Genomic DNA, 24,789 nt, shown 5'->3' with positions numbered 1-24,789 from the left:
GTGTAAAGCACCATGCTGTATTTTCAGACACTGAAAGATGGTTTCCATGTTTGTTAATTGTGGTTAGCCAAGGCCAAGAAGGCCGCTATCCATACACTGGAGTAGTGAGACACCAGAAAACCCAGACTCTGGGGACACAAAGGTATGCAGTTTCTTGATTAAAGTTATAAACATCTATATTAATTCCTCTATGTTCTCCTGCTCAGGTTTTTTATGCTGCTACACAGTTAACAGAAAGATAATTTCTAGTTGGTCTAAATGGCAGGTGCTAGAAAGATCCATCAATCTTACTAATCTATCTAATTTTGTTAAGCCAGTATATTCAAACTGTATTTCGAGCAACAGTGGCTTTTGCCAGCCTTAGGTTTATGGTGTCTTCAGTTACCAGTGCAGTTGTTGAATCAGGGATGTCCACACGAGGCAAAAGGTTAAGAATCACTTGGAGTAGTTATTATGTCATAATTCCAAGGCCTTTTGTCCAGATAGCCTGATTCTGAAAATTTATGTGGATACCCAGAATTTATACACTAGATAATATTTATAATTAGAAATTTTAAGCAACACTTAGGAAAATGATCAGAAGGAAGAATAATAGAATAATAGAAAAATGCATGCATCTTTTGGCTAAATCCTAAAAATCCAGGAAATATTACAAATAAGTAAAAGTTGAAATAATTTCCTAAAATTTTATGTTTTCCTGAATTTTGAATTTAAAGCAAAAGACCATTTTAAAAATGTCATGGTCGGGGTGCCTGGGTGGCTCAGTTGTTAAGCGTCTGCCTTCGGCTCAGGTCATGATCCCAGGGTCCTGGGATCGAACCCCGCATTGGGCTCCCTGCTCGGCGGGAAGCCTGCTTCTCCCTCTCTCTCTGCCTGCTGCTCCCCCTGCTTGTGCTCTCGCATGCTCTCTCTCTCTGACAAATAAATAAATAAAACCTTAAAAAATAAATAATTAATTAATTAATTTAAAAAAGTGTCATGGCCTCTGAAATCTTAAAAAAAAAAACTGATTCCATGTTCATGGATTGGAAGAACAAATGCTAAAATGTCTATACTACCCAAAGCAATCTACACATTTTATGCAATCTCTATCAAAATACCAGGAGCATTTTTCACAGAGCTAGAAGAAAGAATCCTAAAATTTTATGGAACCACAAAAGACCCCAGATAACCAAAGCAATGTTGAAAAAGAAAAGCAAAGCTGGAGGCATCACAATTTCGGACTTCAAGTTTTATTACAGAGGTGTAGTGATCAAGACAGTATGGTACTGGCACAAAAACAGACACACAGATCAATGGAACAGAATAGAAAACCCAGAAATGAACCCACAACTATATGGTCAACTAACATTCAACAAAGCAGGAAAGAATATCTAATGGGAAAAAGACAAATGGTGTTGGGAAAACTGGAGAGCTACATGCAAAACAATGAAACTGGACCACTTTCTTACACCATACACAAATATAAATTCAAAATGGATGAAAGACCTAAATGTGAGACAGGAAACCATCAAAATCCTAGAGAAGAAACCAAACAGTAACCTCTTTGACATAGGCTATAGCAACTTCTTACTAGGTATGTCTCCTGAGGCAAGGTCAACAAAAACAAAAATCAACTATTGGGACTTCATCAAAATAAAAACTTCTCCACATCAAAGGAAACAATCAACAAAACTAAAAGACACTTATGGAATGGGTGAAGATATCTGCAGATAACATATCTAATAAAAGCTTAGTATCTAAAATATATAAAGAACTTAGAAAGCTCAACACCCAAAAAACGAATAATCCAGTTAAAAAATGGGCAGAAGATATGAATAGACATTTTTCCAAAGAAGACATACAGATGGCCAACAGACACATGAAAAGATGCTCAGCATCACTCTTCATCAGGGAAATACAAGTCAAAATTACAGTGTGGTATCACCTCACACCTGTCAGAGTGGCTAAAATTAACAACACAGGAAACAACAGGTGTTGGTGAGGATGTGGAGAAAGGGGAACCCTATTACACTGTTGGTGGGAATGCAAACTTGTACAGCCACTCTGGAAAACAGTATGGAGGTTGCTCAAAAAGTTAAAAATAGAACTACCCTGTGATCCAGCAATTGCACTACTAGGTATTTACCCAAAAGATACAAAAATACTGATTCAAAGGGATACATGCACCTGATATTTATAGCAACATTATCAACAACAGCCAAATTATGGAAAGAATCCAAATGTCCATTGACTGATGAATGGATAAGGGAGGTGTGGTATACAGCGGAATATTATTCAGCCATAAAAAAGAATGAAATCTTGCCATTTGCAACTATGTGGATGGAGCTAGAGGGTATTATGCTAAGCAAAATAAGGCAGTCAGAGAAAGACAAATACTATATGATTTCATTCATATGTGGAATTTAAGAAACAAAACACATGATCGTAGGGGGAAAAAAAGAAAGGCAAGCCAGAAAACAGACTTTTAACTATAGAGAACAAACTGAGGGTTGTTGGAGAGGAGGTGGGTGAGGGATGTGCTAAATGGGTGATGGGTATTAAGGAGGGCACTGGTTGTGATGAGCACTTTGTATGTAAGTGATGAATCACTAAATTCTACTTCTGAAAACAATATTACATTGTATGTTAACTAGAATTTAAATAAAAACTTGAAAAATACTGATTAGTAAAGGTTGGAGTCTCTGAGGAATTTTTTGATGACTAGAAATAGAAATAAACAAATAAAGAAAACAAAGAGTGAGCCAGATTGGAGACCAAAATATCACCTTCATTTTTGGGAGAAGCCAACATAGAGCATGTAACCATGTGGCTTGCTAGTTGGGCACTGAATGAGGGCAGTGCACAGTGGGAAGAGCCACCTCTGCTGGAGTAATACAACTAGGGCAACTTTCAAGTGAAAGGTGGATATGGATATGTCCATATCATTCCCAGTTTGTTCTTCTTAAATTTACAAATCAGTTCATCTCCCCAAAGACAAACTGGGGAAAGGAACAAGGAGGCCATGAACGGCTGTAGGAGCAGTCCTTCCTGGGATTATCATAGGGTAGTTCTATTTTTAATTTTTTGAGCAACCTCCATACTGTTTTCCAGAGTGGCTGTACCAGTTTGCATTCCCAGTAGGAATAGGGAAAAATAATGTTCCCTTAAAAGTAAACATATGGAAACTAGTCAATATCCCTATTTAGACCATTAAATTATTTCCTTTAAGTGTTTTTAATCATGATTTCTTCAGCTCCTACACTTCTTTCACTAATTATGAAACACTAATTCTGAAATTTCAACCAGCCATAATGACATAATCATGCACACAAAGTGAACATAACCTGTTAATTAAGATAAAATTATGTGACTGGACTAACATCCCTATTATTATCTCAATTATCTAGTCTGACACTGTGTATTATTACATTTTACATTGTATTAGTATGTATGGAAGACAGAGGGTCAAGGAGTCTTTAATGAATGAATCAGATTCAGCATCTTAAAGACACAAAGGAATTTAGAAATTATCTTAGTCTATGGAAGAGGCACTGTGCCGACTTTGTAGAGGAAACAAAGAGGAGGAAATTATTTACTACCCACAATTCATTGGAGCACTGGAAATACAGAGGGACTATAGAGTAGCTCTTTGATAAGGCTTGGGCATGGAAGGTAGGGGTGGTTGAACAACTTAGGAGGACTTGAAGCAAGGTATTAAGGACAGATCACTGGTATGTTTATGACATACTCAGGAATTACTTTTTATCTTGTAGGCCAGTGGCCTTCAAACTTGTTTTTCATGAATGCTTATTTGTAAGTTTTGAGAATATAACTACTTATGTTTACATCCACATGTTTATAGATATAGATATCAAATTACATGTAAGTAATATTGTCAAATTATTTAATTGTTTTTAGAAAATTTTGAATTTTGAATTTTCTGGTTTCTCAGTCTACACCATATTAAAGACAGGAAATTAGAATTGGGAAGGTTGATAGAGACTAACAGGCTAGTAACAATGGCCAGTTTGTAGACAATAAAATATTTGATCATCATAATATAAATCCTTTGTCAAGAGAACATTCAATTATAGTCATTATCTTCCACTTAGAAGTATATAATACATTTTTGAGATATTGTCATTATAAATGTTTAAATACTAACTTAGGTATTTAAATGAAAAAGCTATCTAAAATACATATTATAAGAATAGTTACTTTCCTCCATGATGACAGATAAATGATTTGCTTTGGTCCGTTCTGATTCTTCCTTAGACCTCATATATGATGAATTACAATAATTATTTATAATGACACACTTTTACTTTTGTCTATGCATGATACATTTTTGTCTAGTTAGTTAAAATACTGTAATAAGCACCTCCAAACATGCCAACTAAAATTTAGTTGTTTTTTTTTTTTTTAAGATTTTATTTATTTATTTCATAGAGAGCGAAAGAGCACAAGCAGGGGGGGCAGCAGAGGGAAAGGAAGAAGCAGGCCCCCTTCCGAGCAGGGAGCCTGACGCGGGACTCGATCTCAGGACCCTGGGATCATGATCTGAGCCGAAGGCAGATGCTTAACCATCTGAGCCACCCAGGCTCCCCTAAAATTTAGTTCTTTTCTATGAGTTCTGCCACTGAATAGTTTAAGCTTATCATCTAAATGGATAGCTGAATAAAGTTGTTGACTGTTACCAGAATAATTGTCATGCTTTAGAAGAAATTTTTCTTTACCTTTTTAGACTGATAACACTCTCTTAAAAACTGAACTACTCACTGGGGCGCCTGGATGGCTCAGTTGGTTAAGCGTCCAACTCTTGATTTTAGCTCAGGTCATGCTCTCAGGGTTGTGATTGAGCCTGCATCAGTCTCCTTGCTGGACTTGGAGCCTGCTTAGTATACTCTCTCTCCTTCCCCCTCTGCCCCTCCTCCCTGCTCACGTCTCTCTGTGTGTGTGTGTGCTCTCTCCCTCTCTAAAAAGAACAAAAAATAACTGAACTACTCACCTACTTCGTGGCCACATACTTTCTTTGCAATTACTTTAAAACTACTGCTGTTCTTTTAAACTAAATGGTAATACCATGACAACATTAGAGAATTTAATTTTATATTCACAGAGGTGCATACATAATCACATTGATTACTTCTACTTAACACATTATGTAATTAGTTTACTGGAATTAAGTCTTCAAATGCAGGATATGAAAAATGATCAAATGAAATATTTTCCTAGTTAATGAGTTGAAAAGAAATCACCTAACTAGCTTCAAATTTTTAGATTAATAAACCTGGTGATAGATACAAATTTCACTTAGTGTCTACTTTGTCTTTTCAACTAAGGCATCAGATATTCACGTCTTTCTCTATAGTAACAAAATGTTCCTCATTCTCATTTCATTTTGTTGTTAAAGAAGCTAGAAACTGATCATAAAATAAAGCATTGAAAGGAAAATACATTTTAAGTAATTTGTTCCTTGAAAATTATTTTTATCTTTTCCAACTCCAATTTTTTTTTGTCCTCACTTTCCTTTTTTTAAATTTTTTGTGGGCCAAGCAGCAGTTTAATTTCAGAACCAATATTATGGTATGTTTTAATATAAATTCATATTAGAATATGCTTAATTTAAGACTAATCGAGAAGTGGGTAATATTCCAGACTCATTTCACCTTTCTCTACCCTTGTTTTTTTTTTTTTTCTTTCCCCCTACCCTTGTAACAATGAGTTTGTGTCATCCAACTCTATGACCTAACAGAGAATGTTCCAAACTAATGGAAAGCTAACTTGCAAAAGAAGGTGAGGGAAAGAGAAATCAAATGGTTATTTTCTGACGTTCAGTGGTAACTACTATTTCAATGTGTAAATTGTGTATGTAGTAGATAATATTTCAATGAGTATAAATAGATTTTTCAAAGTTTTCTAAGTGTTTATTTTGGTATAATTTAGTAACCTGTCCTCTTTCTCAGTCATGAAATATATCTTTTAGGCTTAACCAGTACATAGTAGAGATATGTACTAACTGCATAGGCAAACTAGGGAGGAGGGACCAATTTGGCCTTTGTAAGGGAGTTATAAACAATGAGTATAATATTCAAATTGGTTGAAAACAATGAGAATAAAGCCAAAATAAACAAATGTACAAAATCCCAGGGGAATAAAAAAGCATGATACATTTGGGAAATTTTGAGAATTTCAATAAAGCTTTATGATACGTCTCTACTAAAATGCTATTTGATGACTCAGTGACCCTTCTAAATGATCAGTAGAATGAGTTTGACAGCTACTGCAGGAACTAACTATGAAGGCAAATATCTCCTAAAAGTGGGTATCACACAACATAGGGTATCAACTGTACCTGCTGCCCTTTCTGGGGCTAATTTGAATGATCTGTAGGTAAGACCAACAACAGAATAATGAACATCCAAGATATTTTTAAATTAAACAGTCTTCTCCAACCTCCTTTTACATTTGAACTGGATACTAAAGAAAATTGTCAGACCCTATATTTGAGTTCACCATCCTTATGACCTAATAGGTTAGCCTATTGTTACTGTTTCATGGATGCTAGTAGAAGACATGAGACTCCCAGGTAGGAGGTAAAGGACTTTATTACTCACAGCAGCATGAGCACCATGGTTGCATTGGTTCTCCTTTTCCACCCGTCCAATGGAGCCAATGCAGAGAGCCCTGATAGATGCTACACATGCAGTGAGGTGCATTATAGGAGAAAAATACTGACCACAAAGAATTTACCAACTTAAAGGAAGCAGTAAGCAAGACTGCTATTTGTCCTAAAGGATGACATTACCTCATACCTCAAGGTTGCTTGCTATAAACACAACCCTGAAAAATGGCCCAGGTAAAATGCTGTCAAGGCCTTGCATTCTCGGTATACCTATTAAGACTTACAGGAGTATGAAAGATCATGGAGGACTGTCTCTTAACAAAAACATAGGTGAAATTGTTGAAGTAAATCTCCATCTACAAAGTCACCCCCTATAAGACTCTCCTACTTTCATTCATTTATTCAGTTTGGGGGAAATAAAACTTCTTTGGATTCTCAGTGTCTATGTAAAAAAAATCATCATCTTGAGACATGGAAGTATTTTCCTCTTCACATACCATTAGAATTAGATCTGGGGCTATTTGTCTCATAAATGGTTCTGATTTCAAAAGGATAATAAACTTCTCCTATTTCCCTCAAGAAGGCCAGTGATTACAGCCTGGAATAGGTGCCTAGGTTAAGCTGCAGGGTGCCAAGAAGACTGGAGCATTATCTCCCCAGGTACTAACATTTTAGAAGTAATAAAGCCCCTGACACACAGAACTGTCTGGCTCTTAGACAGATTTTTATTTACATACTGAAAGATTGGAGGCCTTTTCAAAGAAGACCCTGTCAGGAAGGGAGAGAGAACGGTCCGCTTCTCTTTTATAAGCCAAGAAAAAGCCTTTTAATTTGTCTCTCACCTAAGGAGTTTTGGACTAGTCAAGTGGGAAAAAAAATCCTATCAGCTTTCATTGTGTTGCCTGAAGATAGGGAAAGAGGAGGCAGTGCATTTACTATTTACTGTAAGGCAATAGGAAATCTGTCTCTAACCCAGAATATCTCCTATGAGCATTCAGGATAAAATTAATAAAGATGAATATTAAAAACCAACATTAGCCAGTTTTTAGCAAATATCCATTGAATATCTATTATGTGCTAGGCCCACTTTTAAGGCCAAAGACAGAATAGAGCAAAAAGGAGCATATTCCCTAACACATGGGGTTTATAGCTTAGTCAAAAGACATCCATTGAGCAAAAATTACACAATAAATACGCTATTATATATTCTTACAAGGACTTCAAAAATATATATATATATATATATCAGGTTGTTAGAAAGGAGATTGGGGAAAATCCAATTTTGATTGGTATCAGATAAGGCTTCTCTTAAAAATTACTTCACAGTACTTAATGTATATTGATAAAGATATATATATATACATGCCTTCTTTTCTTTCCTTTCTCTTCTTGTTTGGCCACTGCTCTATCCCAGCGCCTAGAACAAGGCCTTATAAATAGTAGAAAAGTAGGAAATATTTGTTGAATGATGAATAAATAACTGAATGAGAAAAAGTCATTTAGTCGTTTAACCTGATCCCTGAAGTATAGCAGTTAGTAAGGCCAAGAAAGGAGGGGAAGCATTTTGGACAGAGAAGGCATGTAAAAACCCCAGGAAAGGAGTAAACAAGAGCCTGCTGTCAGTGTTAAGCATTTTACATTTATCTCGAGAGTGATGATAATAATTAGCCCATTTTAACAAAGGTACAGCAGGATCCAGTTTATATTTTTGAAAAATTCATACTGGCTGTTAAGTGACAATGGATTTTCTGAGGGCAAGAGGAAGCAGGACACGCCCTTAAGAAACACTCCATGAAAGCCAGCTGATAGGTGAGGAAGGTGACAGTGGAAAAGGAAATAAGTGAGCAGATTGAAGATAAGACTTATACATAGAATCATGGGGACTTGCTGACAGGGAACGAGGGAGACGTTGGCATCCCCAGTGACAGGTAGGGAAACCAGATGGGAATCCATTAAAATTTGAATGTGAGGTAGTTCTCTGAGCTTGAAAGGACTGCTCCAGGATGCACCCAGGATTAAAATTAAATGAACAGAAATCGGAAGGGGAGACGAACCATAAGAGACTATGGACTCTGAGAAACAAACTGGGGGTTCTAGAGGGGAGATGGTGGGGGGATGGGTTAGCCTGGTGATGGGTATTAAAGAGGGCACGTTCTGCATGGAGCACTGGGTGTTATATGCAAACAATGAATCACAGAACACTACATCAAAAACTAATGATGTAATGTATGGTGATTAACATAATAATAAAAAAAATTAAATCAACAGAAAAGAAGTGAAATGTAAGAAGCAATGGAGAACAAATTAACCAGTAAAATATTTGCTTATTATTGACTGTAACACGTGACTCATTTTGTCAATGTCTTTTAAATTCTGGAACTAAATTTCCAGACAAAAATGATTTGCAAGATGGCAGTGGAAGTATTTTAAGGGTAGTTAAGCATAAGGTTCTTGGTGAAATCTTTGGATTATGCTAGAAATGTATATAGTTAAATATGTATGTTGAAATTTTAATTATACTAAAAATAAAACCTATAATATCCAAACCAAAAGATAAAGTTAAAAAAAAAGAGGAAAATGAAAAGAGACAACAGCTAAGATTCAAGTGACTTAGAAGCTTTCAAGGCTAAATGGGAAGACAATTTTGCATAAACAGGAAAATGGTACACAGGAAGATGAAACAAGGTCAGAAGATTTAAAAGCACAATTTGCTATGTTGCCAAGGGCAATAAATACCAATTTGAATTATTAAATATTTCCTTTAAAAAGTGCAATCAATTAATTGAAAAACATTAAGCTATTATGTTTTAACATATGTAAGATCTACTAATTTCTGACCACTGGCTTTTAATGGAATGGGAATAAAAAAAGTGTACAGGTTGGGATTTTGTTCTTAGAAAGGCATTCCCATTACAAGTGAAAGGAAAACTATACCTGCAGGATGAAAGAAAAGAGAGATGTTTGCTTTCTTAGCCTTCAAGAGGGAAGACAAAGATCTTGAGAGAAAGAGAGACTTGGCAACTTCTGAACAAGAAATACTTCTTCTCTACTGCTCCCACCTTCAGCCCCAGCATAAGAGAGGAAATTATAACCTTGGTAGATACATTTGCAAACTAGATACTTGTGCAGGTACAGTAGGAACACAAAGAACACACATATCATGAAAGAGGGTGTTGTCAAAACTATTACCACACTTAGAAGTATACAGGTCTTCTGTGTCTTCATCATGACATTATCTTTTCACTCATTCCTTCACCAAGTTATGAGTCCCAAACTTGTTTCAAGCTCATGTCACACTTGAGCCTTATTATTTTAAGTGATAATGACCAGGTTGGTGTGCATATGATGTCCACGTTACACATGAGAAAGCTATGAACAGGAGGAGTGAAATGGCTCTCCTGTGTTTATAATAGCCTTAGGAGGGGAAAATAAATTGGGGCAAGTCCTAGATTCCCTAAGTTCAAGTTTGGTTCTCCTGTTAAAACAAGGTACATGTATAGTATCATTTTATAAAGTTGGTTAGGTTAAATTGATTTATAAAATAAAGGACTTAGAGCATAATTACATGGTTTTGGTTTTAATTTAATAAAACCACACTATGCAGAGTAGATTTGATTTAAAATCAATACTTAGGTAGATGTGCATTAATAAAATATTTTAAGAATAAACATGAATAAGAGTTGAGGGAGTGAAGTCAGCATATGGAGACAATTATTTTTAGAAGCTTGGTTATCTCTAAGGATACTAAATCTTACAGTTGGGTAGAGTACTGCTAGTAAAACTAAAGATTTCTTTTCTGGTCTCTGCTTTGTGTGGCTTGGTTCTTAACTCCCTCAAAACATGGATCAGTGTGTAAAACAGAGGAGTGGTGGAATCATCAACTTCTGTTACAGGGCCTGGACCATTCAGATTACTTAAGCCTTAGGCATCTGCTGATATGTCCCTCCTTTGCCTGTTTCAGGGGTTTATAGGAGAGGGGGTAACCTTATTCAGTTCTGATCGTCACACTCCCTCCTGTGGGTCAAGTTAATAAGGAGATTTGAAAGCAAGGACTAATTTTTCACAAACTGTCTAGAGTAGTGATTTACAAACCTGAGTGTAGCAGCAGAATCCCTCCCACCATGAGCTATATGAAAATATAGATGTTTAGTTCTCACCTCTTGATATTTTGATTCTCTACTACTGGGGTGTGCTTTGGGCATCTGTATTTGTTTAATAACCCTCCAGGTGATTTGGCTCTTCAGATGGGAACAACTATTGTACTTGTCACATATTGGCTTATGGGGCTGGGGACTCTCTTGCTCCTTCTTCAAGCTTCTGGATTCTCATCCCACCACTTTAGAAAAACTGTAGTCCCAAAGGAGAGAGAGAAGCTTGTTTTATTAAAGCTCAGGACATTCACTGGTTCATATTTTCAGGTTCAATGAGATTACTATTCCTTACAGGAGACACCCCATCATGGCATTGTCTGCCTACTGCTTGGAACACAACCAGTCAGGTTTTGCATTTTCCTATTTGAGCTTAATTGATTGGATAATTTGGACTGGGCCTACATTCTGTTCTCTCTCTACCTTTTTCTCTATATCTCAGAATGCCCAATAATAAAAAAGAGTCATCACTAAATATGATACAGTCTCTCCCAGGCCCCTTCAATCCTTGAAAATAGGGTTCCTACAATTTGAATTTGAGTTGTGAGGAGATAGTGATCTGCTTAAGCCTGAAGCATAAACCATGTACCTAGTTTTAAAAAAGAGCCCTCACTTGGGAGTTGTGGGGTTCATGAACAATAAAAAACAAAGCCTTACTTTGATTCTATTGTTCTCGTGGTAACCACTAAAATCCAAAAGGAATTTCAGTTTTTCACAACTGATAAAATATATAGACAGTTGTGGATAAGAGATTTTGATACATGTTTAATTTATTTTATTGGATTTCACAGTGTTGCAGTTTATTTCATTGAAGATGCATTGGTATTGTTCCTCCAAGGTATTCTCAAACATACTAAGATGGAAACTTCGCAGAGGCAGAGACTGTGAATTCTGTTTGTTGCCGGATGGCCAGTGCAGCAGCTTGCCTGACACATCACAGATACAAAGTAGCTCTGTGGCATTACTGAATTATGTTGCCTGAAAGACAATCTTTCGGAACCATAGCAGTCATGCACATGGCTGCCCAGTATTTGTTATTATTGTTACCTTTTTCTTTCACCATTTTTATAATATTTTTTAATATCTTTTAAAACTATTAGAAATATTCAGAAGGTTGTCTTTATTTTCCTCTATAGCCACCAAAATGAGGTAACTTTCATTCTCCCTATCCAGTGTTGGTTCTATATTTGCAAACCACCTGGGTTACTCGGAATAATGTGAGTAATACATTTATAATTTTGTAATTCACTATGTTTATTCATAGTAATGATTTTGTCTGATTTTTCCTTGTTACTATGATGGTAAAGTGTAAAAATTACAAGGCTAATCAGTTAGCAAATAAGGTCACATAAACACTTAGAGCAGATTTTTGTTCGTTCCATTAATGACCACCTCAAAGATGAGAAAACTTCAGATACTCTCTTTGGGAGGTTGTTCCACTGTCTATGCCTGGGAATATCTTCAGCTTCTTTGATTCATCTCTGGAATTTTTTCTGGGCCCTATGTCATGCACTGCCTTCCACTATTAAAAGACATTGTCATTTTTGTTAATTATTTATTTGAGAGAAAGAAAGAGAGAGTGAGCAGATGGGGGGGCTGAGAGGGGCAGAGGGAGAAAGAGAGAATCCCAAACAGGCTCCATGCCCACTGTGGAGCCCAACACAGGGCTCGATCTCATGACCCTGAGATCATGACCTGAGCTGAAATCAAGAGTCAGATGCTTAACCAACTGAGCCACCCAGGTGCCCCCATTGTCATATTTTGTGGCACTGTCAATCATACATTCAACCCATATCTCATTCTCTCATGGCTCCTCCAATCTTTCTCAGGCCAGAGTTCTGGTGCTCCCCACTTTTTGGAAGAATTGACTATAGATGCAGTTCCCACTGCACTAAAGTATGCTCATTTAGCCCATCATCTGTGCTTAGCTTCTAAGGTCCAAAATATTCTGGGTTTGTTGTAATTCATTCACTCCCAAGTGTATGTGTTTACCACCAGGATATCAAAGTTGGAACACATCAGGAAAGAGTTACCATTAAACATGTTGTCAGTGTTTTACTTTGTTGCACTTTCCTTGTAGCATTGGGACAAATCCTCTCCCAGGGAATCCCTTCTGCCTCTTATCAAAATAAATGTTCCATTGAAAATCCCTGTATCTTCAGACATGACTGAAATTCTTGTCATAAGAGTATCAATAGTTCCCATGGGGGGTGGAGGGGTGGGGAAGGTTGGGAATAATACTGGCAGATGTCAAATTTTGTAATGAAATCTCAGTTCTGACTTATTTGGGTCCCCTGCCATCCCATTCATTGTGCAGTACTATATAATTTAGCTATTAATTATATGCATACATACTTATTTCTATGTATTTATGCATCTATCTAATCTATTATCACCTATATCTACTTCTTCCTTACAAAGATTTGCCTTTATTAGCTTTGTGTCACCACTGGCCTGGAGTAATCTGAGCTGCATTGGAGACTTGGATTTAACACAAATTCTGTTAAAGTTCTTTTTTTTTTTTTTTTTTTAAGTTTGGGCTCTCCCTTTAAAACATTTTTTCTGTTTATTTTTAAAGATTTTCTTTATTTATTTGAAAGAGCAAGTGGGGGGAGGAGCAGAGGGAGAAGGACAAGCAGACTCCACACTGAGCGCGGGAGACTGATGCAGGGCTCAATCTCATGACCCTGTGATCATGACCTGAGTCAAAATCAAAAGAGTTGGATGCTTAACTGACTGAGCCACCCAGGCACCCTGATTTTTTTTCTTTTTTTAATGAGCTTCCCAAAGTACTTAAACCTAACACCAGTAAAGAAGAATAGCGTTTAATCCATTTAGAGTCTGAAATACATTTTTCTTATTTAACATACACATTTTTTGCTGAATCTTAAGCTTTCTTATTTGATTTCTTAATCTTTAAGAATTATTTTTATTAAAGGATTATTGGTATAAAAATAAGTCATGGCAGTGATAATACAGATTAATTTTACATATTCACATTCCTTAATATAAGTTAATAAGAAAATTTCTATACATTTTTTCAACTTTATTCTTGACTATGACCCAATAAATTAATTTATATGGCAATTATATAAAACTCTTTTTATTATCACTTTGGATTAAGAGTACTCTAATACATAATCTAATAAAATGGTGATTAAGCCACAGCATCTCCTCCAAATGAGAGCATGCAAGCCTTTTTTCATTCTTACACTAAGTTCTATACATAGAGTTTCAGTGAGGTCTGAAAAATTGAGTTTGGGCCCCAAATGACTCTATCCTTACTAAACATAACCCACTGAGAAAAAAAAAATCTATTGGCTGTCAAGACTGAAATCCATTCCAACCAGTGTGCTGATTTGATTCTTTTGACATCTGACTTTTAGAAACCATCAAACTCATGGACAGTAGAGAATCCTGCAGAATTCTCCTCTGTTATTACTCTCAAATCATACTAGGGGTTTGGAGAAATCTGCATATATGTGTACCTCTGGAACTAAAGAGCTGTCTAGATAAGGAAAATGGGATTGAGATTTGTTTCCACTCAGTGCAAGCCAACTCAACCAATCATCTTCAAATTATGCCTCTTCCTCTGGAAGTTCCTTGGACAAATGACTTGGTTGGCCTGTGAACAGTTTTTTGGGGAGGCCATGTTACTCAAGGCTTTACACATCTGAAACCTTTTTGTTTGCATAGCTTTTAAAATAATTTTGAAAATGTATGTACCCACTTATATATTTTAAATGACTCAAAATGTTTATTAAAAATTTGTATAGTTGGAAGGGATATATAATTTGAAACAGAATATTATATCAATATTTTTTAAATAACCTGGTTATGAAACTACCATAGTTTTTGAAGCCTACTATTATTGATTTAAATATATATGAACAAAATATTTTAATAGTCAGATATTTTACATTTTTCTTCTTGAACACATATTTCCTTTGCACTTAATCCACAGGTGTTTTTCCAATCTAATATATTTTAAGCTTGAAAGTCATCTTTCATCATCCTGTCCTATTCCTTTGCATCAAAAACATGTATATAAGCTTAAATTTAATAAATTGTGTGACTCAAAAGTTTTAAATGTTATGATTTTCTTTGAATTATTTTATCACTGATTATTAGAACACATCATCAAATAATAGAAATACGTAAAAATTTTAAAAATAAGTAACATGAAAGGAAAATTTTACTGAAAATGCATCTCTTTATGAGGTAGATGAAGAATTATAAAAATTGATCATGTGCATCAGGGAACAGATGTTAATTTTTAATTGAATACTACATGGCTAAATATGTTTTTATATTTCTTTATATTTCTTTTATTTTTATAAACTTTGAAAATCTTGTCAACATAAATTAATAGATAAGAATGGAAATGGAGTTCTATGCCAAATATTACATATTTATCAATCATCAAAAAATATTTTTAATGATCTATGTGCTGAGAATTCAGTTAAGTTCTGCATCAATTTTATTGAAAATAAAGCATTGAAACAACCTGCCTTGCAAAATCATTTGTTAATCATTAGAGTTATTCACTTTTTCAACACCAACAATAATATATATTTTTTTGGCAGTTGAAACAGAGGCTGTCAGAAAGGAGAATCCATACTGTGACTTAACAATAGGCACATTCTTAGGCAGAACAGTTTGAGGAAAGAGACTTGTGGGAGTTGAAATTTTTAGACTTAAGTTCCTTAAAACTCTTCATGCCCAGGAACCTCTAGGAAAGTCTTCACATACTCCACTGGGTGCCTGCAACCACATTTCAAACCACTGAAGTAGAGAGCTGGCTTGAAAGATTTTCTTGATTTCTGGCTTATAAACTCCGAATTAAGTGAGGCTGGAAAATTCCCCCGAGCCACAAGCACTGGCAAACTTCTGTTTAAGCTTCAGCTATGTACCCTTCTCTGAAAAACTGATGCCTTATATGTTCCTTGGGCCCAGGGAACATGATTCATGACAGTGCACGTCCAAGAACCCAGCTCAATCTTTTGCATATGATATATAGATCAACCAACATACTACATAACTGTCCTTATGTATGTAATTAAGTTCAGTGGTACTAAATTACACATTTGAGTTTCCATTGCCTTAGAAGAGGCAGTGGGAGCAAAGAGTTGAAAATTAAAAGAGGAGAAAGAGAGTATTGTTTTCTTTTAGCCAGTGTAATTTTGGCCTCAAATGCTGACACTATTTCATAGAGAAGTTCATGAGTGTTTATTCAATTTTTAATAGACTTTATTTTTTAGAGCACTTTTACATTCACAGTAAAATTAAGCAGAATGTGCAGAGCATTTTCCATACCCCTGCCCTCACACATGCATTAGCCTCCCATATTATCAATATTTCCCATCCCTGTGGTAAAGCAGTTACAATCATTGAACCTACAATGATATCTTAATATCACTCAAAATCCACAGTTTACATTAGGGTAGACTCTTGGTTTTGTATGTTCTATGGGTTTGGACAAATATATAAGGACAAGTATCCTCCATAATAGTATCATAAAGGGTTGTTTCACTGACCTAAAAATCTTTTGTACTGTTCCTCTGCATCCTTCCTCCCTCTCAAACCCTGACAACTGTTGATCTTTTTACTGTTTCCATAGTTCTACATTCCAGAATGTCATATAGTTGGAATTATATAGTATGTAGCCTTTTCAGATTGGCTTCTTTCACTTAATATCATGGATATAAGGTTCCTCCATGTCTTTTCATGGCTTGACAGCTGATTTCTTTTTAGCACTGAATAATATTCCGTTGTCTAGATGTACCACAGTTTATTTATTCATTCACCTACTGAAGGACATCTTGGTTGCTTCCAAGTTTGGGCAATTATGAATAAAGCTGCTATAAACATCCATGTGCAGATTTTTGTGTGGACATTAATTTTTCAGCTCCTTTGGGTAAACACCAAGGAGTGCCAGTGCTGGATCATATGGTAAGAATTTGTTTAGTTTTGCAAGAAACTGCCAAACTGTTTTCCAAACTTGCTATAATCATTTTGCATTCCAACTAACAATGAATGAGAGAGCCACATGCTCTACATTCTTGCCAGTGTTTGGTGTTGTCAGTATTCTGGATTTGAGCCATTCTAATAAATATGTGGTGGTATCTCATTGTTTTAGCTTGCATTTCCCTGAAGACATATGATGTGGGGCATCTTTTCATATGCTTATTTGCCATCTGTATATCTTCTTTGGTGAAGTAAAGGGTCTTTGGCCCATTTTTAAATCAAGTTGTTTGTTTTACTTTTGTTAAGTGTTAAGAATTCTTTGTATGCAATAGTAGTCCTTTACCAGAAATGCCTTTTGCAAGTATTTTCTCTCAGTTTGTGCTTGTCTGTTCATTCTCTTAACAATTTCTTTTGCATAGAAGAAATTTTTAATTTTAATGAAGTCAAGTTTATCAATTATTTAGTTCATAGATCATGCCTTTGGTGTTGTATTTAAAGTCATCACCATACCCAAAGTCATCCAGGTATTCTCCTACGTTGTCTTCTAGGGGTTGTATAGTTTTTCATTTTACATTAGGCCTGTGATCCATTTTGAGCTAATTTTTATTAAGACATAAGGTCTGAGTCTAGATTTACTTATTTATTTTGCATGTGGATGCCCAGTTGTTCTAGCACCATTTATTGAAAAACTACTTTTGCTCCATTGTACCACCTTTGCTGTCTTGTCAAAGGTCAGTTGACTATACTTATGTGGTTCTATTTCTGGGCTCTCTGTTTCATTCCACTGATCTATTTGTCCATTCTTTAGCCAGTCCTATACTAGCTAGAATACTGTACCTTCATATTAAGTCTTGAAGTTGGGTAGTGTCTGTCCTCCAACTTTGTTGTTCTTTTCCTTTAATATTGTGTTGGCTATTCTGGGTCTTTTGCCACTCCATATAAACTTTAGAATCAGTTTGTCAGTATCACAAAATACCTTGCTGGGATTTTCATTGTGATTACACTGAATCTATAGATCAAGTTAGGAAGAACCAAAATCTTGCCAATATTGAGTTTTCTTATCTAAGAACATGGATTATTTATCCATTTATTTACTTTTTTCTTTGATGTCTTTCATCAGAGTTGTATAGTTGTCCATCTTGTACATATTTTGTTAGTTTTATACATACATATATTATTTTTGAGGGTGCTAAAGTAAATGCTATTGTATTTTTAACTTCAAATGTCACTTGTTCATTGCAGGTAGATAAATAAGCAATACTCTTGTATATTAACCTTGTGTCCTGGAGCCTTGCTATAATCACTTACTAGTTCCAGGAATTTTTTTGTTGATTCTTTGAGATTTTCTAAATGGACAAATAACGTCTTCTGCAAACAAAGGCTATTTGATTTTTTTTATTTCCAAATTGTATACTTTTTATTTCCTTTTTTGTCTTACTACACTTAGCTAGGAGTTCTAGTATCATTTTAAGAAGCAGATGTGAGATGGGACATCTTTGCCTTGCTCCTGATGTTAGTGAGAAAGCTTTGCATTTCCCACCATTCATAATGATGTTAGCTGTGGGCTTTTTGTAGATATTTTTAAAGCTGAGGAAATTCAGCAGTGAATTGTACCAAATATTTAAGGAAAAAACCCTCCCATATTCCTAGTTTACTGAGAATTTTTATCATAAATGAGTACTGGATTTTGTCAAGTGCTTTTTCTCTTTCTATTGGTATGATCATGTGATTTTCCTTCATTGACCTGTTAATGTGGTGGATAATGGTAACTGATTTTCAAAGTTGAACCAGCTTTGCATGCCTGGGAGAAATCCCACTCGATCATGGTAATTATTTTTATATGTTACTGGATTCTGTTTGCTAATATTTTGCTGAGGATATTTGCATCTTTTTTCATGAGAGATATAGGTATATAGTTTTCTTTTCTTGTAATGGCTTCTTCTGGTTTTGGTATTAGGGCAATGCTGGTGTCATAGAATGAATTAGGAAGTGTTTTCTCTGCTTCTGTTCTCTGAGAGTGTAGAGAATTTCTTTTCTTTTCCTTAAATATTTGGTACAATTCACTTGTGAACTCACCTAAGTGTGGTGCTTTTTGTTTTGAAAGATGTTTTCTTAGTGATTCAATTTCTTTAATATATATGGGCTTATTCATATTGTCTGTTTCCTTTTGTGTGAGTGTTGGCAGGTTGTGTCTTTCAAGGAATTGATTCATCGAAGTTATCACATTTGTGTATATAGAGGTATTCATTGTAGCCCTTTAATTATCCTTTTAATGTCAGTGGGATCCATAGTAATGTCTTTGTTTTCATTTTTGATATTAGTAATTTGTGTCCTTTCCCATTTTTTATTAATTAGCTTAGCTAGAGCTTATTGATTTTATTGATCTTTTCAAAGAACCAGCTTTTGGTTTCATTGATTTTCCCTATTGACATCATGTTTTCAATTTCATTGACTTCTGCTCTGCTTTTTATTTTCTTTTTCTTTTTTTACTATAGATTTAATTTGCTATTCATTTTCTAGTTTCCTAAGGGGGAATCTTAGATTACTGATTTTTAGTTTTTTTCTACTATATGCATTAGCTACTATAAATTCCCCTCTAAGTACTATTTTAACTACATCCTCAAAACTGATAAGTTGTTTTTATTTTATTTAGTTCAAAATATTCTTTTATTTTTCTTGAGATTTTTTCTTTGATCTGTGTGTTATTTAGAAGTATGTTGTTTAATCTCTAAGTATATGCAATCTTCCAGCTACATTTTTGTTATTCTTTTATACGTAACTCTATTTTCTAATGTCTGAGAGTAGACATTGTATGATTTTTACTTTTTTAATTTGATAAGGCATGTTTTATGGTCCAGAATGTAGGGTATCTCTGTGAATGGTCTATGTGAGCTTCAGAAGAGTGTATAGTCCATAGGTTTCAATTATATCTAATGATTTATGGTGCTGGTGAGTTCAACTATATCCTTACTAATTTTCTGCCTATTGGAGTGCCAGTTTTTGATAAAATCATACTGAAGTCTCCAATGTAATAGTGGATTCAGTTTTTTGCTCCTAGAAGTCCTATCAGGTTTTGTCTCACATAACACTCTGTTTTTATGCACATACCTGTTACAGAGTGATGTTTCTTCTTGGAGAATTAATTCCTTTATCATCATTTAATGCCCCCTTTATCCCTGATAACTTTTCTTCCTCTTAAGACTGGTATGTCTGAAATTAATATAGCTACACCTGCTTCCTTTTGATTAATGTTAGCATGGTATATCTTTCTCCACCCATTTACTTTATATGTATAAGTTATTTTATACTTAAAGTGAGTTTCTTATAAACAACATTCAGGTCTTGTTTTTTGATCCACTCTGACAATCTCTGTCTTTTAGTTGGTGCATTCAAAGTGATTATTGATGTAGTTGGATTAGTATCTACCATGTTTGTTACTGTTTTCCATTTTTGCTCTTCTTCTTTGTTCCTATTATTGTCTTCCACTCTTGTTCTGTCTTTTGTGGTTGTAATGAAGCATGTTATATGATTCCATTTTCTCTCTTTTCTTAGCATATCAGTTTCTCCTCTTTTTTTTTCTTTTTTTCAGTGGTTGCCCCAGAGTTTGTAATACACATTTACAACTAATCCAAGTACTCTTTCAAATGTCATTTAACTACATCATGAGTAGTACAAGTGCCTTATAATAACAAAATAATCTTATTCAAAATAATATTAATTCCTTCCCCCATTCCTTGTGTTATTGCTTTTGTACATGAGCATACTATAAAGATATAATGTATTGTGAGATGATAGAAAATATATGTATTAGTCTCTCCCCCTAGTTCCTGGTACAGAGTTCCTGAAACTCTTATAAATTCCTAAGTGATAAGAACACTAAGAGCATCTTTTGTTCTAATATTTGGTCTTTGATCCTGGCACAGGCCTCATAAATCCCTTGGAATTTCCTGGGTGATAGGAGTGTCTTCTGTTCTAATGAAGCAACTCTGGGTGGGTTCCTGGATGGCTCCTGGATTGGGGCATGTCACCAGAAAAACCAAGCCATTGTTAGAAACTTGGAATTTTCATCCCCATTCCCCATTCTCCAGATAGGGGAGAGGGGCCGGAAATAGACTTAATGATTGACCTTGCCTATGTGATGAAGCTTTCATAAAAACCCCATAAGTATGGTGTTCAGGGAGCTTCCAGGTTGATGAACCCATCAACCTGGAAGCTCTCCTCCACCTACCAGGAGGAGACAGAAACTACTGCGTTCAAAATACTCCTGGACCTTCCACTCTTGAAAAAAAAAAAAAAGAAAGAAAGAAAGAAAGAAAGAAAGAAAGAAAGAAAGAAAGAGGAAGGAAAGAAGGAAGGAAGGAAGGAAGGAAGGGAAAGGGAAGAAGGAAGGGAAAGGGAGGAAGGAAGGGAGGGAGGAAGGAAGGAAGGAAGGAAGGAAGGAAGGAAGGAAGGAAGGAAGGAAGGAAGGAAGGAAGGAAAAAAAAGAAAAGAAAAAGAAATCCTCCTAGACCTTGCCCTATGTATCTCTTTATCTGGCTGTTCATCTAACTTCTTTATCATATCCTTTAATAAACTGGTGAAACTAAGGGTTTTATTGAGTTCTGTGAGCTCTTCTGGCAAATTAATCAAACTGGAGGAGGAAGTTGTGGGAACCTCTGAATATATAGGCAATCAGAAGCACAGGTGACAACCTAGACTTGTGATTGGCCTCTGAAGTGAGGTGGGGTAGTCTTGTGGGACTGAAACCTTAACCTGTGGGATTTGACACCGTCTTTAGGTAGATAGTGTCAGAATTGAGCTAAATAAGAGGACACTCAGCTAGTGTAACAGAAAATTGCTTGGTTGGGGAACAGACCCCACACATTTGGGGAACAGAGTGTTTGTGAATAATAAAGGAGACATACAGGAGGGAAACAGTTTTGTTTTTTCTCTAGAACATATATAAGCATTCATAATTAAATATATTGTTGCTATTATTATTTTGAACAAACTATTATCTGCTAGATAAATTAAGAATAAGAAAAATAAAAGATTTTATTTTATCTTTACTTATTCCTTCTCCAATGATGTTCTTTACTTTATGTAGATCCAAATTTCTTACTTATGCCATTTCCTTCTCTCTAACATACGTCTTTTCTATGGACTCTGAGAAACAAACTGAGGGTTCTGGGGGAGGGGGATGGGTTAGCCTGGTGATGGGTATTAAAGAGGGCACGTACTGCATGGAGCACTGGGTGTTATACGCAAACAATGAATCATGGAACACTACATCAAAAACTAATGATGTATGGTGATTAACATAACATAATAAAAAAAATAAAATATGTCTTTTAAGATTTCTTAAAAGGCAGGTCAAAAGGCAACAAATTCTATTTTTTTAACATTCAATTTTTGCCTGAAGAAGACTTATTCTTAACTTTTAAAGGATGATTTTGCAGGGTGAAATAATTTAGGGTTTTTTTTTTTTTTTTAATCTCAACACTTTAAATACTTCATTCCACTCTCTTCTTGCTTGTATAGTTTCTAAGAAGTCAGATTTAATTCTATCTTTGCTCCTCTATAGGTAAGGTATTTTTCCCTTTTGGCTTCTTTTAGGATTTTTTTTCTTTATCCTTGATTTTCTGTAGTGTGAATATGATATGCCTATGTGTATTTTTTTTAAGTTTTTATTCTGCTTGTTATGCTTTGAGCTTCCTGAATCTATGGTTTGGTTTCTGACATTGATTTGGGTACATTCTCAGTCATTATACTTTCAAACATTTCTACCGTTTTTTTTTTTTTTTCTTTCTTCTCCTTATGGTATCCCCATTACATGCAATGTTACACCTTTTGTAGTTGTCCCACAATTCTTGGGTATTCTGTTCTGATTTTTTTTCCATCTTTCTTCTCTTTGCTTTTCATCTTTGGAGTTTTCTATTGAGATACTCTCGACCTCAGAGATCTTTCCTCAGCCATGTCATTTAATAAGCTCATCAAAGGCATTCTCCATTTTTGTACTGTGTTTTTGATTTCTAGTATTTTTTGTTTCTTGGAATTTCCATTTATCTCCTTACAATGTCCACTCTTGTATGCTGTCTACCTTATCCATTAGAGCCCTTAGCATATTCATCAAAGTTCTTTTAAAATCCTCGTTCGATAATTCCAACATCCCTGGTATATGTGTCTGGTTCTGATGGTTGTTCTGTATCTTCAAACTATGTTTTTTGTTTCTTTTGTTTTATTTTGCTTTTCAGTATACCTTGTAATTTTTTTCTTGCTAGCTAGACATGATGAACTGGGTAAATGGCACTGCTGTAAATAGGTCTTTAGTGATGTGGTGCTCAGGTTAACAGGGAGGGGAAGCATTCTGTAATCCTGTTACTAGGTCAGTCTTTTAGTGAGAATGAGCCTGTGCCACTATAAACTTCACAGGTGCCTCTCAGTTTTCCCCTTTCCCACTTAGATGGGACAGAGTGGCTAGAGTAGGCTTGAGTTGGTTATTTACTTTCCCCTACATGGAAGGCTAAAACCAGTTGGAGTTAGGTATTTCCCTTCCCTGAGGTCAGTTAGGCTCTGAAAAAATCTCAGCAAGTGAGGCTCTGGTTAAATAGTTTCTCCTGAGGGCAGAACTTGTTAAGAAGAAAACATACCCTGGTGTATTTCAAAGTAGTTTTTTTTTTTTACCCCCACTCTTCTGGAAGCATAAGGGGGTTTTTCTCTGATATTCACTGTGAGAATCTGCTAGAGCTCCAATAAGTAAAACTCACAAAAGTTTGCATACCTCCACAGCCCCCACCATCACTGGGATCCTCTAGAGTTTTTATCTCAGACATGTACCTCCTGAGCCTCCCACAGTTCATTACAGTTCAGGTTACACTATCCCAGCACTGGTTCCCATGGAGATTTTTGCTTGTGGGTTTCTGCTCTGGTAAGTTATGATTCTCTGTATTTGCCTGTTTGTCTCTTCAATTTTGGAGGGGATGGTTGGCCCTATGACCTCTCTTACATATCTAAGAAGAGTTATTAATTTTCTATTTGTCCATCTTCTTACTTGTTCTTAGGATAGAGTAGTTGACTACCAAGCTTCTAACATGCTGGACCAGTGAATGGAAGTTCTTTTAATTCTTTGTTCACTTTTTTTTAAAGATTTATTTGAGAGAAAGAGAGCAAGTGAACGCAAGCAAGCAAGCATGGGGTGGGAAGAGGGGCAGAGAGAATCTCAAGCAGACTCCCCACAGATTGTGGAGCCTTGATGCAGGGCTCGATCTCACAACCCCAAGATCATGACCTGAGCCGAAACCAAGAGTCAGACACTTAACCAACTAAGCCACCCAGGTACCCCCTCTTTTTACTTTCAAGAAGAAAAAAATTCTGTGTCTAATTACAGATAAAAGAAGAATATTTGTATTTTATATTCAGATACAAATATATATATTACATGGAAATTCTAATTGGTAAACAAATAATGAGAATAAACATCATAGGAAATGTTAAATTTGGAGTTACTTCCTAAATACACTTCTATTCCTTGAAGGATAGAGCAAAGGCATCTAACCAGTGCTTCCTGTGCCATTTTGGCTCTAACATCTGTTTCTTTATCAAGAAGGTTCATCTGTTAAAAAAATCTGTAAGATAAAAGTCAGTAATAAAAGATCATGCTTTATGCTGGCAATCTATTGCTCAGATTTATTGTTAAAAGTGCTAGCAGGGCATAAGAAACTTGTAGATAACTCCAAGTGAAATGGATGATCTTTATACACTTTGACCAAATCTATTTAAAGAGAGAATTGAGTTTGCAGGATGGGGTGTATGTAATTGCCCTTCTGAGCACAATTTATCTCACCTAATAGTGCAGTTAAGTCTACAGAATTCCCTTAGCAATAATCAGTGTGAGTGTTCTGGAAATCCCAATCTCCCATGCATAATTCAGGAAAACAAACTGGTGGTTTTAGGTTTTCTTTAGTGTAAAATCTAGATCTAAATTTACTCTTTTATAAATTCAGTGTCCCCACTTCACCTCTATATAAGAGATACATTTATTTACCTGCAATACCAGGCCTAGAAGCTTTATCATTTACTTTCCTGCTT

Source organism: Phoca vitulina, unplaced genomic scaffold (assembly GCF_004348235.1).
Source record: "Phoca vitulina isolate PV1807 unplaced genomic scaffold, GSC_HSeal_1.0 scaffold12, whole genome shotgun sequence".
Lineage (NCBI taxonomy): Eukaryota > Metazoa > Chordata > Mammalia > Carnivora > Phocidae > Phoca > Phoca vitulina.
The sequence above is the reverse complement of the archived record's forward strand: the minus strand, read 5'-3'. Positions refer to the sequence as shown.